The sequence below is a fragment of the Papaver somniferum genome, unplaced genomic scaffold, assembly GCF_003573695.1.
Source record: "Papaver somniferum cultivar HN1 unplaced genomic scaffold, ASM357369v1 unplaced-scaffold_132, whole genome shotgun sequence".
NCBI classification, from domain to species: Eukaryota; Viridiplantae; Streptophyta; class Magnoliopsida; order Ranunculales; family Papaveraceae; genus Papaver; species Papaver somniferum.
Window position 1 is genome coordinate 20,969,463 of NW_020622381.1, and position 6,765 is coordinate 20,976,227.

The following is a 6,765-nucleotide window of genomic DNA, read 5'->3' on the forward strand; positions in this document are numbered from 1 at the left end:
GTTAATACTTTATTATTATTATTTTTCTTCCTATTTTGCAGAGGTTCATCGTTCCTTCGTATTTGGGAATGCTCGTTCGTGCATTCAGGTGCTCGTTAGTGCATTATTGCTGAATACACTTCCACCATTTTGGTCGGGGATTTACTCAATAGCGGCTCAGATGCCCGTACGTTGAATATTTATCACTAAACCATGGAATTCTGTTCGGAAAAACCATGAATTGAGGTAATGAAATATTACGAAGAATGTAGAATATTTTCTAGGGATTCAGTTAACGAATCTAATGATTTAGCAATAATTAACTGATGGCTCTATACTAGCGTGATTGTCTAGGAGCATTAATTATTCAAGAATTCGGCGATATGAACTTGTTGAAGCATCATATTTCTTTTATATAGTCAGGGAAAACATTGTTACATCCTGAAGATGTTATTGCTCTATACTAGCAGGCAAGCTGTCTAGGAGCCGTCTAATTGTTCGATTCTATATAAAGTGATTTACTGAAATTGCTCAGTATTCATGGGATGTGTCGTTGCCTCAGCTGAGAGACTGCATATTCGTGTATGTTCTGAGAGATAGTATACTCAGTCAGAGGTTCTTGTGGCATGAGCTTTCATGCTTCAATGAGAGACATGAGCCTCAATACTCATCTGATTGCTGGATCAGGAATATGTAAGATTATGGTTTCACGATTTTAGCCTTTTTTTGAAAATCCATCATCTACAATTGATAAAGTAAACTACCATTTTGTGAACTTCAATCGAAGGCACTTCCAGAGATTTTTTAATATATCATGTCTTCCTCCTACAAGAGACTGTAATTTGATGCAAGATGTTCATTACTTTATTTGTGTTTGGCTACATCCCCTGGTACGTATTTTTCTCTACTAGTATAACACGCACGCGCATCTGATGCAAGATGTTCATTACTTTATTTGTGTTTGGCTACATCCCCTGGTACGTATTTTTCTCTACTAGTATAACACGCACGCGCGATGCGCCTGCCGTTCCGTTCGTTCCATAAGTGCGGCACTTTTCTTGCCTTTTTGTTTCGGTACTCTCATTATCTGAACACGCTGAGTCATGGCAGCGTTTCTTGCCTCTTTCTTTCTCAATATCAACTGATTCACCCTGCTGAAGCTGCTCAATAATTCTGGGACTCGGCGGGGAATGTATATTGCATTGCCCCTAACTACTGTGTTACCCTGAGGATTTATGGCAGTAGATTGTTCGTTTGCTGCATAAGAAAAAAAATTATCAAGCAAAGTTATAATTAGATGCACTGAAACATAAACTCCTATAGCAAGACAACATTTTCCGCTGATTAGGGTAATGCAAACATTTAACAGGGAAAATGCGCAGAACAGAATTAGTTCCAAGCAGTAGCTCATTAGTGAAAATATGACATTCTGCACCATTCAATACCACCAATAAAACACTTAAAATAACACTATTCAAGATCAATCAATCTATGAATATGATCTTGATAAGTAAATGACTCACATAATGAAAAAGCAAATTTAAAACCAAAATTAATTGCAGAAATCCAAATAGAGAATTTCTAACTCCTCATAGTGGGTAATTAAGTCTAATTCTATGTTCAATTTCTGTTAAAAGATTGTAACTTTGTGTTATTATTTTTATTTTTTTGTGCGAATGAAGGTATCATTTTGGAGGGTTAGTATCTTAAGGTGTCAATTCTAGAAAGAAGGCTAACTTTTTGTTTTATGTAATCCTAGTTTTTCCATAAGAAAATGAATACAGAACAGGCTTCCGATGGACCTAGATTTAGTGGAGAAATCCATCAATGTCTTGGAACAGATAGATGTCTATTAATATTCAGAGCAATCTCACCAGTTTTGTTTTGAGGAGGTAAAAAGTAGACAACTTTGTCAAATAGGATTATATCAGAAGTAGAAAAAAAGTCTAAATATATTTCCAGTCAAATACCTGAAACTCTCACGACTGCCAAAGCTGGTGTCAATGTAGAATGCAAACCTGTGAAGTCATCAAGCCCGGATTTACTTATGAAAACTCGGTCATCATGTCGATAAAGTCCCCTACGTTGATAAGGATACCAAGTTATATATGTCTCCAAACTCATGTCAGGATTTACTACTGGGTATACATGAAACACATCATCAACATTCAAGATAAAACACATTAACGTGCATGACTACTCAATTTTTTTTCATAGTCAGTTTAAATTTGCATTTTCATAGTCAGTTTACATATGCCTCATAATATGCTTAAAGAAACTCATATTTACAATTATGTACATTTTCCAAAAAATCATAACACAGTTAATAAGGCAGATAAAAACAGTTACATAATTCGTGTTGGTGCAGTAAATATACAAAGGGAATAAGTAAAGAAATAGCTTCTTGGTTACAACCTGAGACCATAATCCAAAAATGCACCTTTTGAAAAATCTGCATCTTAATTAACATCTTGTTTTATGATGAGGTGGAAAGAACCTGTAGACTAAGTAATATTCCTAATTAGCTAACTTCCTCATTGGATTCCATGAACGACAACTGCATAAAAGTCCATTCATTAAAATGACGATTTGTGCGCCATGTGAAACATTGTTCCGAACAGGAGGCCTAAGGAGGGTGAGGGATACTACAATCCAAATCACCAACTAACGTAGTGAAAATTGATATAAGAGCATTACAACTTAAGAAAGTAAAAAACAACTTTCATTTCTACTTTGGTTCACCTGGTTATCTGTTGTAAAGCTGATCGCAAGAAACAACCTATGCAATAAAATCCTCATTTATCAGGAATGAAAATGCAAACAACTCAAGCAAACTGAGTAAAAACAGAAGCGATTCATGAAAACTCAGTAAACAACTAAGAAATCTTCATGGGAATTTCACATATTGCAAAGGGAAAAAGGAACAAAAATGATGGGTTACCTCAATACCCAAATCTGATAATTGTGGTACTTTGAATGTTCTCTGCAACCAATAAGTTCAAATGGTTGATTAGAATTTCAGAAACACTCAATGAATACATCAACTAAAACAACAACGGCAGAAATCAAAATTTTCTGGAGTACACAAAACAAAATCAAAGAAGACCATTGCTGAATAAATAACAAAACCCACACAAAAACACCTAATCTTTTTACAGGGAAGTGACTTGATGAAGAGATTGGTTTATCAACTTAGGAAAAATTATATGAAACCATAAACCCTAATTTCACACACACAAAATATAATAAATTGGGGGATTTATAATTAAAATCATACCCTTTTTAAAAATCAGAAGCAGTCTTCAGTTTTGAATCGATATTCATGCGTCTCACTTCATCTTGTTCTTCGAGAAACCCAAAATTTAAAACTTAGGGTTTTTTCAAGTTGCAGGAGAACATTTGTATAGGGTTTTTTCAAGCTGCAGAGAATAAAGAGAGTTCTTTGATCACAAATCACAATTTTTCTTACTATCGCCTCTTTTAGAATTTAAGTTTTGGTTTTCCATTAATTTCTACGGAGAACAACATGAACGAAATGGAGAAGTTGGAAACTAAAGTCGAAGGAGAGAAAAGAAAAAAAGAAATGTGAAATCGCACAATTGAGTGCAGTGAGGTTCGACCCTGGATTCTGTAGTTGCTATTTTACAGATATAGCCTTCCTAACTTCTACGTGCTAGTATACTTATTGGAGGGATAATTTGAATATTTTCATTGTGTGACACCAAAACCACCCAAAAATATCTCTTTTCTTTATATTAGTATGAGATTGTATATAATCTTTCAAGTTCAAAAAAAATCAACAAACAAAAACATTTGACTGTCAAATTTAACTTCTCCACATCTTTCATTATATTATGCACGAAATCGTTCAATCATTCATAGGTACAATTACATCAACACTAGTTATGCTATTTGGATAATACTAATACTTTGTTCGTTCCATATTAGTAGAGTTTTTTTGTTTTGTTTGCACAACTTTTGAGGAAATAAGGAAAACTGTGAACTTTTAGCTATTTTTTTCAATTATATCTTTATGGATATGAAAATAATAAAATTTATTTACAAATCATATACTTCTTGAACTATGGATATTTGTAAATTCTATATGTTGAAAAACATTTTAAAACACATACCTAACGCATATAAACATGACTATCAAGTTATATATACGTCTTGTACTGAAATTTAATCATTAATCAAAAAAGTGATTATAAAAGAATCCACAATTGAGAGATACTAAAAAAAGACATTATGAAGTAATTTGAATAACCCCTTATCCAAATAATTTTGATAAGGCTAAATTATCCTTGAGTATCCCCAAACAATATATTTTAATTTTAATTTTTAGTGTTAGTATAGAGATTAAAGGAAAAAAAAAAGGATTTTGGAAGATTTTCGTAATAGAGACTTAGAGACTCTGTCGCCATAGTATTAATAAAAAAGCAATGCCGATTCTTGACATGCAAAAAAAAAGTGCAACAGTTGAGTCGACATTGTATTCATCCAACAAGTCAATATCGACTCAACTGTCGGCATTGAACTCATCATGAGAACAATACCGACTCAATTGTCGGTATTGAGCTCATCATGAGAGTAATGCCGACTGAGACCCTGTAACCCAAGGGTCAATAGAAACACTCTTCCAATTTGGTTCCTGAACCAGATAATTCTCAACCTGTTCCTTGAATCCTGAAGTTGGGACTAGCTCATCTCATTGCATATATTTAGTTTGTTTCTGCAGTCTTCCCTCTGGGATGTAAAGTATTAGTATGGACTTGCATTCAATCAAACAAGTTTGGAGTTAGGAAAAAATGGAATGATGCGTAAGTATTTTATTTTTATGGAACTATGTTAAGTAATTATCACAATACTAGCAAAATAAAGCTACATTTTCTGTTGTAGGAGAATCACATAAACAGATTGGCGTCCATAGGGGTAGCAATATGGGATCGATCTCCAAGTATATGTTTTCGGTAAAGTGATTATAGCAGTGTTCAAATTCATTAGTTGAGATGTGTAATGTGTGTTTTTGACGCCATCATCTAGAGATTTGACAAACCTTTTCTTCGTTAAAATTTTAAACTTTCGATGAATTTGATTGAGGATAATATGATTATATCATATCTAAAAAAAAAACTTAGTTTAAATCCAACTCTATTTAACCTGGAGTGTCCCCCAATTTGTGCGAGTATCTTGAATTGTGGGTTCTTATAAAAACATTACCATGTTTATTTTCCACCACAATGGAGCCAAAACCATCTGGCGTTTGGTGTTTTTTTTTTTTTGATAAACCTCATAAGATCTGATTCATGATATAAGAAAGATTACATGGACTTTAAGAACATTAAGATCAAACATCGAAACACAATTAAAAGGTACTAACAAAGAGTAATTCGTGAAGAGAAGTAACGGACTACCAACAAGAGTACCAAGAAATCCGGAGATTGAAAGAATGGTTTTGAGATTATAATCAAACCATTTTGACAGAGTCTTTTCTTCTTCAAAAAGAGATCTTCTCATAAAAGTATGAGAATAATACGCCGAAAGTCTTGAATCTTGACAACCACACTTGAATTTGTATCCAAAATCTTTATTGAGATCACAAAGATACGTCATAAGAGCGCATAGAGAATCTCCATAAAAGAAAGAAGGCATAAAAAAAACACCCACAAAACACCCACAAAAATCTCCTAAAAACAATAGAGATTGAAACAAAACCCTAAATAAATCTAACATAAACTACTAATTATCTAAGAAAACAAGGAAAATGAAAAAAAAAAAAAAAGTATGCTCAGATCTAGTCCAAAATAAATTAGATCTAAACGATAAGCTTTAATGATGATGAGGTTTTTTTTAGGTTTTGAGAATGAGCCACCGAGGATAGAGAAGCTTCAAAAACTTCTGATTAAGCAACGAAGATGTCTGATTCGTGTGGGACCATAGAAAAGATTAAAACACAACGGTCTCGTACTGGTTGGTTTTATAACCGGACCTAGAGTAACATGGTATATCATTTCGAATTGGCCTAAACTAACTGATTCAGTCTAATAGTCTATAGTAGGGGTGAGCATAGGTCGGTATGGACCGGTTTTCACCTCATCTGCATCCAATCCAATACACTACAGATTTCAAATTTAGCATCCGCATCCAATCCAAGATCCGACGGATTAGATATGGATAATCCAATGGATTTGTTTTAGTTAGAATTTATAATAAAGAAATGAAGCCAATATAAGTGACTTCTTATAGAACCTACACATCCTATATATGTACATAAATATATAAGTGTCATGGACAACACTCCAAACAAACACATTAAAAATTCCTAATTTATCTAATAATATTTTCTAAATCTTTATAAATCCCCTTAATTTAACGAATCTGGATGCCCAACAGATATTTAAGATTACATCCGGATCCAATCCGTAATCCGCTGAATTTTAAAAGTTTCATCCATGTACAACTTCATTAGCAAACGGTCCGGGAATCTATCTGTAAAAAATACGGTCCGGTTAAATCCACGGATTACAGGGTAAGTAGTCACCCTTAATATGTAGTCTATCCATGAGGATGCAGCTAAGCTAACCGCCAGGAAATGAAAGATTCTATCGGTATTCAGGATATCCGCTGTATCACGTATGTCACACTTTGACAATTGTCACAGCCCCACCACAACATTGTCATTTTGCTATTAGCTAACGAAAAATTAACCCCTCAATATTTTATATAAACTTGCAGGCTAAAACAATCATATTTAGTACTGGAAAACAATTAAAAACAAAATAA

At 33.5% G+C, this 6,765-nt stretch overlaps 1 long non-coding RNA gene across 1 annotated transcript; it reads right to left on the reverse strand.

Annotated features, from left to right (window-relative positions):
- Positions 1 to 794: 794 nt before the first annotated feature.
- On the reverse strand, positions 795 to 3,584 carry LOC113332946. The gene is made up of 4 exons (XR_003351726.1): positions 3,257 to 3,584; positions 2,921 to 2,962; positions 1,950 to 2,059; positions 795 to 1,236 (listed from the first exon to the last, which is right to left on the reverse strand). It is a non-coding gene; the product is annotated as an uncharacterized LOC113332946 (long non-coding RNA).
- Between the last annotated feature and the right edge of the window lie 3,181 nt (positions 3,585 to 6,765).